A 19554-nucleotide genomic window follows, 5' to 3' on the forward strand; every position below is an offset into this window, starting at 1 on the left:
TGGTCTTCATCCTCAAATGTTCTCATTCAGGCCCTTGTTGTTACTGATGCTGCCTGCCCATCAGGTCCAGATGCTGGACCACACTAAATCGTTAGTATTGCACTGATTAGTCACAGTATGAATGAAGTCAAGATGAAGTTGTCTTGCTACAATTGAAATAGGCCTCCATCTCTAAAGGGTTCTTCTAGGAATACCACTAAGGGTCTGTGATTTTGTTAAGCACCAAGGGCAGTGTCAAATGTCAAACATACATAGGTGGCCAGTAAATGTATGGACAATGAACTTGAACAAAGATGTGAAGCCAAAAACAAGCAAAAGAAGTTTACCAGTAACTTGTAAATATTGAAAATTGCCTTTCAAAATGGAGCTATCATCACAATTCATACTCCTAGGTTTAGAAAAAGAGTAGGTATCTTGATCAATTGAATCGATACAGCAAGTAAGAAATAAAATACTCGGTTTAGGAGAAACTGTACAAGTCCACGAATGACGGTCTGAACCTATTTTTAGAATGAGAATGAAATTGACTTGTTTGTATCACAGAGGTATTGTTATGGATGTTAATCTTCTCTACCATTTGTCTTCCCTTTCTTGAATGTAGTTATGCTGTCCTCCAAAGCTTATGTGTCAATCAAAAAGTCATTGTAAGACTTGTCCAGGGGCAAACTAAATAATACTAATTAGAACAAAATGGTATTGTATGCTTATTTTTAATTTTTGTAAAGATGTCATAGAAGGAAGGCACTTGTAAAGGCCAAATAAAAAGGAGAGTAAGAAAATAGGACATGAAATTAGCACCAGAATTGGCTTGTGCCCTGGGGTTTCTGGTGAACCTTAATGACATTGAGTTTTGTCTTAATGGTAAAGGGCATGGGAAGGTTTCAATATCATATCCTTGGGGTATCTGATAGAATCTTCTTTATAAGTTTAGAACACCAAAAGGCTCAATTATAGTCATAAAAAGTGAGTAGGAAAAATGCAGGAAGGTACAGAAAGGATAAAAAAAACCCTATATTATTGAGTAAAAAGGGAAAATATTCTCTGAGAATTAATAACCAGTGTCTAGCCTTTTTGTAAGTTTGAGGTCAGAATTCATGCTACCTATATAATCCAAATTAAGGTTCAAGTAGAAGATTTAATTGAAAATGGTTCTGGGTTAATTAGAATCTGAGTTGCTTTCCTTCTTAGTCTGAAGTAAAACAACTGCAACCCACATCTAAAAATTTCCAAAAGATGAAGTCAGAATGAAAAAAACAAAAAGCTCAGTCAGAAATCATGGAACATACAAGGAAGCAAAGCAACATGAAAAAGGCTGAGGACAAAATTAGACTACTAGTTTTTGAAATAAACGCACACTTAAAAGAGATATGTTCACTGCATTTTAAGGAATAAAAGGAAAGCTCTGAAATATAAGAAAGAAGCAACTATAAAACATGACAACATTTTTCACATGACATAATCAAATTGAATTTCTAGTACTGAAAAATGTAATAACCCAAATCAGAAACTATATGGAAAGATGAAAAAGGGAAAATGAAAGAAGGAAATGAAGGAGACTTGGCAGCAAGATGAACAAGGGAAAGATGAACAAAGTGAAATAGATCAGATCTTTTTAGTGAACTAGAAGAGATACCCAAAACAGTAATAGTAATGACCAACTGAGAATGCAGATAAGAAACACGAAATCCAGAAGTTAAGAGATAATGTAGAGTTGGGAGTTAAAAACATATCTGCAATCAGATACAGACAGTAGTTATGGGAAGAATGAGACATAGTACATATATTTTTTTCTTTTTTCCTTTTTTTGTCGGTCATGGGGCTTGAACTCTGGGCTTGGGTGCTGTCCCTGCACTCTTCAGCTCAAGGTGAGTGCTCTACCTCTTGAACCACAGTGCCACTTCTGGTTTTCTAGTGGTTTATTGGAGATAAGAGTCTCACGGCCTTTCCTGCCCAGGCTTACTTTGAACCGTGATCCTCAGATCTCAGCCTCCTGAGTTGCTAGGATTACAGGCGTGAGCCACCGGTGCCTGGCAATAGTACATATTTTCAAGTGCACAATTACTGAACTATATATCTACTGAGCTACTGAATACAAATCCTCATAAACCCAACATAATTCAAATAAGATAAATATCAATTGTAACCTCTGCAGAACAATTGCAAAACATCAAAGACAAAGAGAAGATCTTATAAGCATCCAGAGAGAAATGATACAATATCTACAAAATGTGGTATTGAGACTTTCAACAGCAACAATCCAATGTAATGGGATAATATAATTTATGCACTGAAAGAAAATAACTCCACTTGGAGTTCTATATAGATAAAAAAAATCTTCAGAAATAAGTTTAAATAAGAACATTTTCAGACAAATGTAAATAAACATTAATGGTCCTTGTTAATAAAGGGGAAAAACTAAGAAAACACTGGCTGTATTGAAATATCTTTTAAAAATAAACAGAGCAGGGCTGGGAAGGTGGCTCAGTGGTAGAGCGCTTGCTTTGCATGCCTGAGGCCCTGGGTTCGATTCCTCATCACCATATAAGCAAAAAGAAAAAAGCTGGAGGCTGAGTTCCGGGAAGATGGCGGAGGAGAAGCTGGAATCTGAACAAGCTCTTGCATAGAAAACAGTTTCAGAGTTCCAGTGAACAGTCCCAAGCCAGAGAATCACACCAAGTGTGCCATCACAGGACAGAGAGTTAGTCAAGAGAGGGGAAGCCAAGCAGACACATCTGAGCGCTTGCCAGCAGCTGCCGCTGTGGCGGCAGGGTCGCGGCAGCGACCACCGCCGCGGGGGCACACCTGAGACACAGTCCGGGACGAAGGAGCCAGACTCAGCGGACGAGCGGATTCTACTCAACACCAGCAAGAACCGACAAGGAGCAGACAACTTCATCCTGCACTTTGCAGACCAGAGACGACCCGGGATCCAAGACTCGGCGTGAGTAGAAGCCCGACTTCCTCACTCCTTCTCAGGGAGCAGAGGAGGGAAGGCCACCCCTCCCCGCCCAGCACCAGTGATCTCTATCTTGGATACCAACAAAGCTCGGAGGAGCGGCTAGCTCCAGCTCAGGCCTTGGAATAAAACGAGTCATTTAGCAGGTCACAAGAACTTAACGGCGAAGTGACCTCACAGACTCAGTTTCATCCAGGGAAAAGTCACCCAGCTCAGGCGCCAGCCATTGGAGTGGCTCTCCTCACCGGATAACCAGAGCCAGAGGCTGCCCCTCCCTCTAGCAGCCACCACAATCAATTGAAAAACAGAAACCCTGAGAATGGCTCCAGGCTGGGTGCTGTGAGTTTTTTTCACAAAATAGCCCCAGGGAAAAGCTACTGTTTGTTGAAAGGCCTCAACTCTACCCAGAACCTAGCCTCATCACTGCATCCCCCTCTTTTGTGATTCTCAAAGCAGATCACCCTCCCATTAAACTAACCTGGGAGGGGGATCTCAAAATCTTGGGTAAAGCAGAGCATTTTTCTGCCTGTTCCAACAAACTGACTTAAGAAACCAATCAAGCCACAGGACCTCAAGCTGACCAGAGACTCCAACCAGACTCTGGTTACAGACAAAAGGGAGATACAGGACTCTTCCCACCCCTCCCCCCCAAAAAAAAAAATCAAAGAACTTTTTTTTTTCTTCTTCTTCTTTTCTTTTTTTCTTTTTTTTTGTTTTGTTTTTTTTTCGTTTTTTTGTTACCTTATATATATAAAAAATTTTTTTTGCTTTTCTAAAACTTTTATTAATCTTTAATTTTTGCCTCTTCTGAAAAAATAATTGTTTTCCATTAACTTTTTTTTTTTTTCTTTTCTCCTCTTATAATTTTTATTTTAGGAATACGTGAATGTGTGTTTTCCTTTCTTTTCTTGTCTTCTTTCTCTTTTTCTTTCATTCTTAATTATCTTTTTGTTTTTTGTCTAGCTCTACTGAACTTCTGATCTTTTCTTCTCACTTTCCTATCCTTTCCATCTTTTCCTCTTTGTTCTTCTTTATGTGACTTAACTCTTGTCCTGCACATCCTCAGATAAACCCGTAGTTAACCAGTAGACCCTATCCCCCATTGTGTACACACTTAATCCACAAACTTATTACTCAATTCAAAACCTCTGAGACTTAAATTCATTAATAGCAGTACTACCTCTTTATACCTATATAATATTTTAAGCATTTTTTTAAAGTTTTTCACATCTCCTCTATGTCCCTCCCTTTCTCTCAACATATTCATATTCCTCTATAAATAGATGGTCTTTTAATCTCTAAAATAACATTAATTTTTACGTTTCTATTTTTTTTTCTGGTCTCTTTTCATTCCCCTTTCCCCTTCTTCTTTTTCTCTCTCTCTCTACTTGCATCCTACCCAACCTATTTCCTGCATTGTGATTAGGACATAGTTAACTCTCCCTGTGCCTCCCCACACCAATCTATTCCTATTTTTTACCCACATCTCTCCCTAACCCTAATAATTTCTGGTTTTCCAAATTCTTCTCTGCGGTTCGAAGCCCTTTAACATATAGTTGTTTGATGTCGAATAGATGTATCTGTTGAACTAGATTGTATCTGTAGACTATTGACTGTACAAATGCAAACTTTGGTTGATGGTTGCCTTAAGATAGTGTTCTAGCACAAAACTGGTGCTATCTTCATCTCAAATGGGCAGAGTAAGCCGGAAAAACACAAGAAAAATGGCAAATTCGGGTATCTCAATTCCCAATCTTGATAATCAGGGGTTAGAACAGATAATGAATAATCCAGAGGAGAGTTCTCAAACAGCTCTACAAACTCTGCTGGCAAACATGATAAATGAAAAGTTTGACAATGTACAAAGGACTCTGTATGAGCGTGACAGGGAGAGAGAGGAGGCATCCCAGAAGTTTATACAGGAATATCATAAGCGTGAGGAAGCTACTCAAAAACTGATACAGGATTTGCGTGAACAACTTGAGAATACTCAAAGAGAAAGGGAGGAATGGCGTGAGCAGGCTGAGAACACTCAAAGAGATCTGCAGGAATCCCACGAACGGGAGGAAGCTAATCAAAGAGTAATACAGGAATTGAGAGACCAGGTAGAGAACACACAAAGATCACTAAAGGCATTCATGGAATCCATTAACAAAGAGCTGAAGGAAGTCAGGGAGACCACAAAGGGAATGCTGAATGGAACCCAACAGAAGGAATGGGAGCCCAAAGAAACCATAACCAATCAACTAAGTGATTTGAGGACAAACACTGAACACCAAATTAAGGAAGTAAAGAAATTCATACAAGACCTAAAACAGAGCTTCAACAAAGAACTTGAAGCCGTCAAAGCTGACCAACTAGAAGGAAAAGAGATAAAAAACAAAGTAGAGAGTCTTGACAGCAGGTTAGACCATGCAGAAGATCGAATCTCAGGGATTGAAGACAGCCTAGATATTATAGAGAAAGAACATACAACCATCCAAGACAAGTCCAAGAAATATGATAGATCTATCCAACACCTGGAAGACACCATCAGAAGGCCTAATCTAAGGATAATGGGTGTAGAGGAGCACCTAGAAACAGAAGTTAATGGTCTAGGAAATTTGTTTAACAGGATCCTAGCAGAGAACTTCCCAAACATGCAAAAAGATAGGCCTGTCCAGATACAAGAAGCCTTTAGAACCCCAAATAGACCAGACCAGAATAGGACATCCCACCGCCACATTATAATCCACACAGGATCAACTCAGAACAAGGAAAAGATCCTTAAAGCTGTCAGAGAGAAAAGGGTAATCACTTATAAAGGGAAACCAATTAGAATCACCTCAGATTTCTCAGCAGAGACAATCAAAGCAAGAAGAGCCTGGAATGATGTATGCCATGCCCTAAAAACAAACAACTATCAACCAAGAATACTGTACCCAGCTAAACTCTCCTTCATCACTGAAGGCCAAATAAAAACCTTCCATAGCAAAGAAAAATTGAAACAATACATCTCCACCAAACCAGCCCTACAAAAGATTCTTAAAGATGTCCTACACATAGAAAACCAACAAGACCGCAATAAAGGCCAAGAAACTGCACCCAAACTGAGAATCCAAGAACCATAGGAAGAACCCAGTTTTCGCAGCCCCCAAGAAGGTAGATAACATGGCAGGAACTCCCAAATACCTCTCAGTCCTATCTCTTAATGTTAACGGACTGAACTCTCCAATTAAGCGACATAGACTGTCTAGTTGGATTAAAAAACAAGACCCTTCTATCTGCTGCCTGCAGGAGTCACATCTTGCCCGTAAAAACAAACACATTTTCAATGTTAAAGGCTGGAACAAAATCTACCAAGCAAACGGACCGCATAAACAGGCGGGAGTTGCAATCCTAATATCAGATAAAATAGACTTCAAATTAAAATTCGTGAAAAGAGATAAAGAAGGTTGCTACATACTAATTAAAGGATCTCTCCTTCAGGAGGATATTACAATTCTAAATATCTATTCACCAAACAATGGAGCACCCAAATTTATCAAAGAAACACTACTTTCCTTCAAATCCCATATAGATCCAAAGACATTAATTGTTGGGGATTTTAACACACCACCCTCCCCACTAGATAGATCAACTCGGCAAAAACTCAACAGAGAAACCGCAGATCTAAACAGCTGCATAGATCAACTAGACTTAACAGACATTTACCGAACATTTCACCCAGCAGCATCAGAATACACGTTTTTCTCAGCAGCTAATGGAACGTTTTCTAAAATAGACCACATTTTAGGCCACAAAGCAAACTTGTCTAAATTCAGAAACATTGAAGTTATACCTTGCATTCTCTCTGACCACAAGGGAATAAAATTAGAACTCAACACCAAAAGCCACCAAAGAAAGTCCGGTATCACATGGAGGCTGAACAACACACTGCTGAATCATGAGTGGGTCATGGAAGAGATTAGAAAGGAAATTCAAATGTTCATGCTATTCAACAAAAATGAACACACAAAATACCAGCTCCTCTGGGACACAGCAAAGGCAGTACTCAGAGGCAAGTTTATAGCTCTGAGCTCCTACATCAACAAATTGGAGAGATCTGAAACTAGCAATTTAATGACACATCTAAACCTCCTTGAAAAAGAGCAGCAAGATAAACCCCAATCCAGTAGACGGAAAGAAATAATCAAAATTAAATCAGAATTAAATGAATTAGAATCCAAAAAAACTATAGAAAGAATCAACAAAACAAAGAGTTGGTTCTTCGAAAAACTTAACAAAATTGACAGACCCTTAGCAAATCTTATCAGAAAAAGAAGAGAACACACCCAAATTAATAAACTCAGAGATGAGAATGGAAACATCACCACGGAAACAACCAAGATTCAGAACATTATAAGGGAATACTTCTCAAAACTTTATGCTAATAAGTTTGAGAACTTGGACAGAAATGGACCTCTTCCTAGCAAATATTGACATGCCAAAACTAAACCAAGATGAGTTAAACTATCTTAACAGGCCCATATCAAGCATTGAAATAGAAACAGCAATAAGAGACCTCCCAGCTAAGAAAAGTCCAGGACCAGATGGTTTTACAGTGGAATTTTACAAGGCCTTCAAAGCAGAGCTCACACCAATTCTCCTCCAACTCTTCAATGAAATTGAAAGAGAAAGCTCACTACCGAACACATTCTATGAAGCCATCATAACCCTCATCCCAAAACCAGGCAGGGACTCATCAAAGAAAGAGAACTATAGACCCATTTCTTTGATGAACATTGATGCAAAACTTCTCAACAAAATTTTGGCCAACCGACTTCAACAATTCATCCAAAAAATCATACACCACGATCAAACAGGATTCATTTCAGGGATGCAAAGCTGGTTCAATATACGCAAATCAATTAATATTATTCATCACATCAACAGGAGCAAGAATAAGAATCACATGGTTATCTCAATAGAAGCAGAAAAAGCATTCGACAAGATCCAACACCCCTTTATGATGAAGGTTTTGGAAAAATTAGGAATCCATGGAACATTCCTCAATACAATAAAGGCTGTATATGACAAACCTACAGCCAGCATTATACTCAATGGTGAAAAACTAAAGCCATTTCCTCTTAACTCAGGAACAAGACAAGGATGCCCACTCTCTCCACTTCTCTTCAATCTAGTATTAGAATGCCTAGCTACAGCAATAAGACAAGATGCAGACATAAAGGCGATCCAAATAGGGAAAGAAGAAATAAAACTCTCCCTCTTTGCAGATGACATGATCTTGTATTTAAAGAATCCCATAGACTCCACTCCCAAATTACTCAAGCTGATTCAAAACTTTGGCAAAGTAGCAGGTTATAAAATTAACCCCCAAAAATCAATGGCTTTTCTGTATGCCAACAATGAGAAAAGTGTGGCTGAAATTAGGAAAGCAACTCCATTTGTAATAGCCCCACAAAAAATAAAATACCTAGGAATTAACTTAACTAAAGAAGTGAAGGATCTCTATGATGAAAACTTTAAAATCTTGAAAAAGGAAATCAACACAGAACTTAAAAAATGGCAAAACCTCCCATGCTCCTGGATTGGAAAGATTAACATCGTGAAAATGGCAATACTTCCCAAGGCTATCTACAAATTCAACGCAATACCTATCAAAATTCCACCCTCATTCTTCAAGGAAATAGAAGAGGCAATCCAAAAATTCATATGGAACAATAAAAGACCCCGAATGGCAAAAACGCTCCTCAACGGAAAGAACACTGCTGGAGGAATATCAGTACCAAATTTCAAACTCTACTATAAAGCCATAGTAATCAAAACAGCTTGGTATTGGCATAAGAACAGACCTCAGGACCAATGGAATAGAATTGAAAACCCAGAAATGAACCTACAGACCTATAGCCATCTAATCTTCGATAAGGGAGCTAAAACAATAGAATGGAAGACAGACAGCCTCTTCAGTAAATGGTGCTGGCAAAACTGGTTAACTACATGTAGAAAACTAAAGCTAGATCCTTATATATCACCCTGCACCAGAATCAACTCCAAATGGATCAAAGACCTTGAACTCAAAGCAGACACTCTGAAAACATTACAGGATGGAATAGGAGAAACCCTGGGTCTCCTCGGCTCAGGCCGAAATTTTCTGAATAGAGACCCAGAAACACAACAAATCAAAGAAAGGTTGGACAAATGGGATTGTATAAGGTTGCAGAGCTTCTGCAGGGCAAATGACATAGCTAGCAAGATCAATAGAAAGCCCACGGATTGGGAGAAGATCTTTACTAGCCATACAACGGACAAGGGTCTCATATCTAAAATATACTTGGAACTCAAAAAATTAAACCACCCAACAACAAATCCTCAAAGAAACAACTGCCCAATAAGTAAGTGGGCAAAAGACTTAAAGAGAAGCTTCTCTGAAGAAGAAAGAAGGATGGCCAATAGACACATGAAGAAATGTTCAACATCCCTAGCCATAAAAGAAATGCAAATCAAAACAACATTGAGATATCACCTCACTCCAGTTAGAACAGCAAAAATCAAGAACTCTAACAACAACAGATGCTGGAGGGGATGTGGACAGAAAGGAACCTTACTTCATTATTGGTGGGAATGTAAACTTGTTCAACCACTTTGGAAAGCAGTATGGAGGTTCCTCAAAAGACTCCACATAGAGCTCCCCAATGACCCAGCAATCCCACTTTTGGGCATTTACCCAAATGATCACAAACAAGGCCACACTAAAGCTACCAGCACAACTATGTTTATTGCAGCATTATTTACCATAGCTAAAATATGGAACCAACTCAGATGCCCCTCAGTAGATGAATGGATCAAGAAGATGTGGTATATATACACAATGGAATTCTATGCCTCCATCAGGAAGAATGACATTGCCCCATTTGTTAGGAAATGGAAAGGCTTGGAAAAAATTATATTAAGTGAAGTAAGCCAGGCCCAAAGAAACATAGGTCCCATGGTTTCCCTTATTTGCAATATCTAGTATAGGTATGAGTCAAGCGGACAAAGTCAGAGAATGTGATGTTAGGAAAACGAACCCTCAAATATGTATTTTAATGTTTTTGTTTCTTTCATGCATGTGTTTCTAACGCATTTATAATATTATTTCTTTGTTGCTTTGTATGTCCCTCCCCCACAGTGTAACCCCCGCTTTCACTATATTTGATGTCAGTATAACATGTGGAGGAGATGGGGACAAACAAGTCGTTTAAGGATTCAGGTGGACCTGTTGCAACAATGAGAAGTACAAAATGTCATGTCAAAACCAGCTTTACAATGTCGGTGGGGGGGGGGGTATGATTGGGTGGGGGGGAGGAGGGAGGCTGGGAAGGGAGGTGAAGGGTAAACAAAAGAGGAGGCTGCAATGCTTGGTAAGAAATGTATGCATTATCCTGCCCATGTAATTGTAACCCCTCTGTACAGTATGTTCTCAAATAAAATTAAATTAAATTAAAAAAAAAAAAAAGAAAAAAGCTGGAAGTGGCACTGTGGCTCAAGTGGTGGAGCACTAGCTAGCCTTGAGCTGAAGAGCTGAGGGACAGCACCCAGGCCCAGCGTTCAGGCCCCATGACCGGACCCCCCCAAAAAATAAATAAACAGAGCAGAAGTAAAATAATTAAGAATTGGATATAAAATGTTCTGGGCTCTCTTAATTCTTGCAGGAAGGGTATTAACTGGATTATAAAGAGCATTGCTGGACAAAACATAGGAAGAGAAAATGCAGAAAGTATAAAGCACATAACATCCAAATCTGAGAAACAGAAAAAGAAAAATGAATACTTACATGAAAAAAAGAAAGAAATTTCAAAAAAGAAACCAAATTTCAAAAGAGTAAAGGACAACTGAAAATAGATGATAAAGTAGTAGACAGTAAACCTAAATATAACAGTGATCATTCTAGGTGTAAGTTAAATTCTCCAAATAAAAAACAAGGATTTCAAAAAGCACTGTTGGCTCTCACCTGTAATTCTAGCTACAAAGGAAGCTGAGAACTGAGGATTATGGTTCAAAAACAGCTAGGCAGATAATTATAAGATATTCTTCTCTCCAATTAACCAGCAAAAGCCAGGAACTGGAGGTATGACTCAAGTGGTAGAACACCAAGTCCCTTACTAAAACAGTAACAGCAAAATTAAAAGTAGTAATGTTTACTTATAAACATTAAATGGTCTTTATAAAAGACAAGCTGGGTGCTGGTGGCTCATGCCTCTAATCCTAACTACTCAAGAGGCAAACATTTTGGGAATCTTGAATTGAAATCAGTCTGGTGGGCCAGGAAGGTGGCTTAGTGGTAGAGTGCTTTCCTTGCATGTATGAGGCTCTGCCTTTGATTCCTCAGCATCACATAAGCAGAAAAAGCCGAAAGTGGTGCTGTAGCTCAAGTGGTAGAGTGCTAGCCTTGAGCTGAAGAGCTGAGGGACTGTGCCTGGGCCCAGAGTTCAGGTCCACAACTGCCAAAAAAAAAAAAAAAAAAAGAAAGAAAAGAAAAAAGAAAAGCCATCCTTAGATCTCAGCCTCCTAAGTAGCTAGGGTTACAGGCCTGGACCACCAGTGCCTGGCTTTAGTTAAGGAAAAAAAAAAAAATCAGTCTGGACAAGTAGTTCGTTAGACTCCATCTCTAAAATAACCAGCCAAAAGCAGGGCTGGAGGAATGGCTGAAGTTGTAAAGCCCAAGAAAGATGGGCAAGCAAGCTGAGTAAGCATAAGACCTGAAGTTCAAATATTAGTGCTGGCAAAACAAGTAAGTAGATATAAACTTACAATTTTTTAGCCTGTCTAAGGCAGGCTGAATATGGAGGTTCTTGCCTATATATAGTCCCAGTACTTCTCAGACTGAGGCAGGACGATCATTGGTTTAAGCAAGCCTGAGTGACAGAGAAAAACAAAAGTAAGCTAAACAAAGCTAAAACAAGTAATAAAAGTAAACAACAAACAATGAAAAACTAAGGATGTAGAAAAATAGACAAAGAATAGAAAAAGATATCTCATGAAAATTCTAATTGAGGTAAGTCTGAGATTTCTGTATTGATGCTAACTGAAAACCTTGTGTGATAAAAATCAAATTGTTAGAAGATACTGCAATTCTAACCTGGGTACTCCAACATATGCAACAGAGATCTATCTTGTAGAGACAAACCTGCTATACTACTTGGGATTTTGTCCTACCCCTTTTGGTAACTGACAAAATGGGGAGGAGAAATCTTAGTAAGGCTATGGAGACTTTGAGAAAATTTGATTTAATGAACATATACGCGACAGGATAGCTAAGAACTGCAGAACACATATTCTTTCGAGAACAAAGAAATATGTATGTGGTTCACCATTTACCATCTCAAGGTGTTGTTAATAAGGAACCATATCTTATGACTGGAATGGAATATGTAAAACAATAATGATGACTTAGAAAAGTAACCATATGTTTATAAATTAAGAATTTTCTCCTCAGTATCGATAAGGGATTAGTTCTAAAACCCCTGTGGATACTGGAATCTCAAGCTCTTCATACAAAATGATACCATATTTTGTTTCTGTTTTTGATTTTTTTTAGCTTTTCCATTTATTTTTTTTTTAATTGTGAATACTGTACAGAGGGGTTACAATTACATGGGCAAGATAATGAGTACATTTCAAAATGGTACAGTATTTTGATGTATGCTCATTCTCAGTATATTTAAATAATCTCTATACTATATGTAATACTGAATGCAATGTCAATGGCTGTTATAGTGTATTGTTTAGGGAACAATGACAACAAAAAGGGCTCTTTGTGTTAAGTCAGATGCAATTGGTTGTTCAAATATTTTGTTGAACCCAAGAATAGCGAGGGCTGGCTTTGAACAACCAGGTAAGCCATGTGACCCAAGAGAAACCACAAGATATTTAGAATTGTATCATAATAATTGCATGATATTAGTATTTTTTGTAGTTGTTACATAACAATAACTGACTGATACATTATCAATAGACCAAAGAAGTAAATGGTTTCTCCAATCTTTGCCTAGATATTAATATTTAGAATTGCATGAAAACAGTGGGGTCTACCTTATATAGTATCTAGAGACCAATTGGTAGATTTAAGTATTTATGTCAGAAAATATAAACCCTTAAAATGAGTGAGTTGAAAATTAGTTATTTAGTTTTAGAAGTCAGAAGAGCTCAACAAGAGAAAAACTAAAAAAAAAAATAGAAAAAAAAACAAAAAGAGGATAATGGTAGGAGTGAAAACCAGGAAAAACAAATATATAATAGAGATTATTGGTGCTTAAATATACAAGAGATCATTGGTGCTTAAAGCTGGTTATCCAGAACCACTAGCAGGTTGTCTCTGGAAGGATTAGTCAGTAAAACAGAAGAGAAGAGAAGGGAGTATAAGTGAGGGACAAAAGAAAGGACTTGACTCTAAATGCTGCAGAGATGAAGAGATGGCGGCCACTAACAATCCACAGGCGCTCTTCCACACATAAACACAGGCTCTGGACAGACAAACAGCTTCCTTCCAAGCTGATTTGGTGGTGTCTCTGAGCTATTGTTGTTATATGCAATCTCCTAATCATAGGAAGTGCTAAGCCAAACATCCTCAGTGCTCCGGGGGAAATGCGAGTGACCCAATGAGGGAGCGGCTAATGTGGATGGATCACCTCTAATCCTGAAGATGTCAGATTGGACTATAGGAGGAGACGAAGGTGTGATGACCAGATCCACTGAGCAGTTGCTGACCTGTGGTCTGGTGATATGAGTCCAGGGGGAAGTGCTGAGCCTGGAAGTCAATCAGAGAGCTGAACCAGCAGAGACTCTCTTACTCCTTAGGAGCAAGGTTTAATGGATGGGCAAAGAAGGGGAAAGGGGGGAAAATGGTTAAATGGCTGAAATTTGGATTATGGTCCAGGCTTGGGAATCCTTATGCTATGGTTATGGGCTCTCTGTTCTGAATTGTGGTCCTGAGCTGTACCAGCTAGGTGGTGTGTGTGTGTGTGTGTGTGTGTGTGTGTGTGTGTGTGTGTGTTATGGGGTCTTAAACATTGGATTTCTTAGATATTTTTTTTTAACTCAAGACTTCTGTTCTACCACTGGAGCCATAGCTCCACTTTTGCCTTTTTGATTATTCATGGGAAATAAGAGGCTCATGTACTTTTCTGCTCAGATCATCTTCAAACCATGATCCCCAGATTTCAACCTTTTGAGTAGTTAGGATTTTACTAATGAGCCACCAGCAACCATCCTCCGGGATGGCCACACAGTGTGTTATTGCTTACAGGAGCACCTCTGAGTCTTGGGAATGAATAGCCACTTTTTACCATTATGGTGCCCCAAAGCCAGAGTGACTAGCCTCTCTACCTTGTGTCCCTTCAATTAGTTCCTGACTCTCTACTTCTTTTCTCTTCTTTTCTCACCTTCCACCCTTGTGTTGTTTTTCTCTCTTCCTTTTTCCCAAACCTTCCTCTTTTTTTCCTGGTCCCTCCTTCCCTCATCTCACTCTTCTTTCTGTTATACGTCAAACATTTGTTGAGTTCTTACTATGATGGAGACTAGTATCAGTGACTTTTAAGTGAAAGGCCAAGTAGTAAATGTCTTAGGTTCTGAGACCTGCCAGGCCTATCATAGCTAATCAACTCTGAACTGAATGTGGCCATCTGCAGTGGGTAAGCAAACGAGTATGTCTGTGCTCCACAAACTGGTGTGGAAGCTGTGATTTAAATTTTGTATTGCTTCCATGGGTAACAGATATTCTTCTTCTTTTGGTGATTTTCAACCATTTAAAATTGTAACAAACATTCTTAAGTCCTGGGCCATACGAACAGGCAATAGGCCCTTGGACTTCAGTTTCCTGAGCGCTGATGTGGAATCCTATAGACAATAGAGTCTGAGTGACAGCCTAGTCTTTCTGCATCTCTCTCCCTAAGTGCATGACTGACACATGACAGCAGGAACTACAGGTAGACGTGGCAGGAGAATGATGAGAAAGGGTAGATGTCCCTGGAGGCGGTTACGTCTCTGTTGCTTGTTGAAGGACAGGTGGGTTTCAGATGGCTATAATTAGATGGCCGTGTTGAGCCACTCTTAACTTCTTACTTCCTATCCCAAACTAAATCCTTGGTCACGGCACCTGTCTTCTGACTTTGAAGGACACTGGGCTGCTCAGCAGGTAGAGAGTCCTCTGCAACCCAGGTTCCTCTCTTCCCAGTGATGCTTCCCACAGAGTTTCCAATCCTTGCTGTAGTCTGTAGGAAAGGGGAGAGAAGGATATGAGTGAGCTGTGGGCTCACGATATGAGTTAAAGATCTGAGATTTGATTTCAAAAGCCTTGGTTCATGTGGGTGATCCCCACAGGGTTCTCTGAGTAGAAATGGTCCGGCTTCAGCTTTTTGTTAACAAGGAGCATAAGAAATCTTAGACCCACCTAGACTCATCCCTGTACTTTCCATTGTCGTATGACCCAGTTTGGGTACCGAAGAGCCCACTCTGTCATTGCGGTTTCAGTTTTCAATTTCTCTTTCTCTCTTTTCTTCCGAGATTTAGTAAAAAAGCCAAGAAATAGAAATATGAATTGATTGTGCAAAACAAACTAAAATTTGCCTTGGGGCAAGATACAGAGTTTTCGTTTATTTCCCTTCACATCTTGCAATCCTTGAGTGTGTATATATAAAGGAGAGGAGCCCTAATTTATCATAGTGATCATAAAGAGAGGCTCTTTGAAATTCTCATGGTGAGATGGCATTGCTATTTAGAGTTGGAGCCTAGAAGGCTTAGGGAAACCCTGTGCAGAACTCTGGCTCAGGTTAGCATTTTTTATAAGAAAGAGAGAGTTTAACTTCATTTCCCAACATCATCATGCAGTAAAAGGAACACTGAACTTGAACTTCCAGAGCTGGATTAAGATTCTAACTTGACTATTTTCTAACTTTATTACCTTGGGAAAATCACTTAACTTCTTAGAAGGTCAGTCACAGTTAGAAAGAATATTTCAAATGGTAACAGTAATAACTTTTAATTCAGGGAGTTTGTTGAGAGGTCACTGATAGATAATTGTTTGAAGACTGCTTTGCAAAGTAGGTGATTGGAGAACCTTTCTGGAATGTTCTGCAGATCACCTAAAGCTCTTTGGAAAAAACTCCCACAGATCTTATTTGAGAAGAATATGAAGGTCAGGGAAGAAAGCAAAATGATTCTTTGGTCTGTTGTAAGAGTCTGTCTTTATATTTCTCCACTGGATCTTTGCTTAGTATGTACATCTCTTCTTTACCCAGCTTCTGTGCTACTGGCTGGCTATTTTCTGCTAATTCCAGCATCCTTCCTTAATAGGTGCTGCCTAGCAGTTCATTCTGAAGCTTCTTCCCTTCTCCTTTGAGGATGTGGAACTTGAGCTCTACCTTCAAGGTTCATCCTTTTCTTTTCTTTTCTTTTTTTTTATTGTGAGAATATTGTACAAAGGAGTTACAATTACATGGTTCAAGATAACGAGTACATTTCTTATCAAGCATTGTTGCCTCCTCTTTGTTTCCCCTTCCCATCCATTCCCATACTCCCCCTTCCCTCCACCCGATCCTCCCCCCACCCCCCCACCAAAGTTGTAAAGTTCGTTTTTCAACATAACGACTTGTACACTTCATTGTTGCAATGGGTCCACTTGTATCCCTAGTTAAACAACATCCTTTTCTACAAAGTGTCCTGTAGTTTCTACCACCAGGCAGACAAGGATCTCTGCTTTGAGCTATATGCTATACATGGTACATAATTATACAGGTGATTTTTGTAGTTATGCAAGGATTTCTTGGTGAATGTATAAAAGGTAAGCTTGTGTGCATATAGTATGTGTATGTGTGTATGTTCATGCCCATGTTTGTGTGTGTGTGTGTGTGTGTGTGTGTATGTGTATGTATCCTATGTGTTGTATATGTATAGAGACTGTAAATACTTTGAAATGTGCTTCACTCAGTGCCTGAGCAGTTCTTGGCCCATAGTAACTGATAAATAGTAGTTTAATAAAAAACACGTTCTATCAAGTGCACAGCTTGGATTTGAGTTTTTCTCAGGTCTCAGAGGGCCTCATGGTCTTAGTGCATGCTCTGAATTTGTTCTCCTGGAAGCAGGTTTTCAGGAGTCTTTGCATGTTTAAGTTGCTATTCTACTCTTTCTTGCACTGCCTGTACAGTATGCTTGGAACCCATGGGAAATCAGGCTTGATTTCCCATGGCTGGTATGGGAATAGACTGGTATGAAATAGAGCAGCTTCTGGAGTGGTTCTCTGTCCTGTGCCAGAACCAATCACAGATGCCTATCTCTAGATAGTTTAATAAGAAGTGAGGTCCTTCAGTTAGGTGCTACTACTTTCTCCCCGCAGATAAGACTTGTTCTGGCTACTGAAATAATGCTAAAATTCACTTGGGAAATGGTCTACTTAGCTATCAGGTTAGAGAGGAATCAACATGCAAACATTTGATTACCTTATTTCCAAGGAAATTCTGGCTTGTGGCTCTCTTCCCTGTGTCTTCGGGAAAGCTCACGCCACTGTGGCAGAGCAGCTGGAGGGATCATTGAACACTGGCCGGTCATCCTGAGAATCTGAGATTGTCTAGGTGATTCAGCCACTTCTCAGACAGCGGCTCACAACTGCCTGAATACCCCAGATTGCTGTGGTCATTATAGTTATGAATTTGTTTTTCTGGGAATGGATCTTGACCCTGGCTCTCTACCATGATCACTTAGAGAGTCTGCTTTTTAAAAAAAATTTTAAATTTTTTTTCTTTTCCTTCTCTCCTTTCTTTCTTCTCTCTCCTTTTTTAAAAAAAAAAAACAAACAAACAGAGAATCCAGGTCCCTGCACCTAGCAATTCTACTTAATGAATAAGTAATTTTTCATTTATTATGATAACTACATTTTCAAAAGAGAATCTCCTTGGAGGAATTGTACATTGCAGATAGAACACAAAATCACTGTTCAAATGAAGGATTACCAAACATGTCTCTAATAGGCTAGAAAGTAAATAGTTTAAGGCTTTTCAGCCATACAGTCCAGTTACAATTAGTCAACTCATCATGTTGCAAAAGTGGTTGTTGATGAGTGTGACTATGTCCAATAAAACTTTATTGGAGCAAATAGCATTCTAGATTTGGCTCGTGAAGCTATAGTTTTCTGACTCTTGCTCTCAAGGTCAGCTTAGCACCCTTATAAAGATAAGACACTGTGTTTATAAAGTTCAGTTCTGAATATAGTGGACTGGTATGAAATAGATACTCCATAAATACTAAATTAAGTTGAATTCTGTGGCCTTAATACCCTCAAAGTAATAACAGAAGACAATAGCCAACCTTGGGGGAAAATTATAGAATTTGGGGGAAAGATTATAGAATTTGGGGGAAAAATGTTGATGGCTAAAGAGTTTAAGACACTTTATGTAAAATTGAGTTTGACTTTGCTAAGCTTTGTTGAACTTTCTTGTGAAACTTTTTGAGTAAATTTCTATTAAACTATGGGTGTGCAAGAGTAAATGTATTTGTGTGTGCATATATATGAAAGAAAGACAAAGAGATTAGGCTTTATATAAATCCTACTTTCTGGACTATAAACATGTATTGCAACTGATAGAACTTCTAGAAGTAGTCAATTAACTACTGTTGGAAAAGTTTGCTGTCGGTTGAACAAATTGCCCAGACTGTTAGATATTACCTTGGCCATGTGTTAGCCTGGTTAGCCCGTGTTGCCCCAATCTCTGAGTTTCAATATTCAGAATAAATTAGAAATCTATGAGGTCTCTTTAAACTTAGCCTTGGTGGACTTGAGAAGATAATGATAACAAATAAATGCTCCAAGGGCTGGCAATCCACTGATCAGGAAGTTGGGATATACAGCCTTGGATTATGGCCTCAGAAATGATCAAATGATCATGGTGATAATCCCTGGGAGTTAGTTTAGTTGACATCAGTGATCACATGGGAAATTCCTACAAAGAGATAATGCTTGCTTGAGTAGAGGTACATAGGAAATGATCCACACATCCATTTTCTCTTCTCCTCTTTGGTCTTATTTTTTGCCTACGTTTATCTACTATACAGAACATCCATTGTCTCAACTGCCTCTTGACTAGGGCCAGGGACTCAGGAGTTCTAAATTCTGGCATTCTAGATCAGCAAATGGCATGGTGTATGAATGATTGTGGGATACCAACCTCTCAACTTCAAATAGCCTTTGTTGTGAGAAGGAGCTAGGAAAACAGAGACTGGCTTTCTGAAGCCTGAAGCTACCACGTAGAAGGTCTCAGTGTGTTTCAGAACACTGGCTTGACTTGGCTGGAAATGAAGCACAAGTATGTGCTCAGTGGACTCAAACTAGTCTCTGCAAATCTCTTCCTTTCTGTGGAGCCATATAGTGGATGTAGCATACAGAGGATTGTGTTACAAAGCAGGAGTACTGATGCAGTGGGTCACTGTAAATTATGAGATAGGGGAGGAGATGTGTTATTAGTTAAGAGCTTATCAGAACAGAAGGGACCTATGCATGGCAAATCAGCAAGGGGAGGATTTTCAAGTTTTGATGCAAAGCTAAAATAACACAGGATAATCCAAACAGTTTCCCCTCCTCCATGAATGAC

The sequence above is a fragment of the Dipodomys spectabilis genome, unplaced genomic scaffold, assembly GCF_019054845.1.
Source record: "Dipodomys spectabilis isolate Male_0828 unplaced genomic scaffold, ASM1905484v1 ptg000141l, whole genome shotgun sequence".
Taxonomy (NCBI): domain Eukaryota; kingdom Metazoa; phylum Chordata; class Mammalia; order Rodentia; family Heteromyidae; genus Dipodomys; species Dipodomys spectabilis.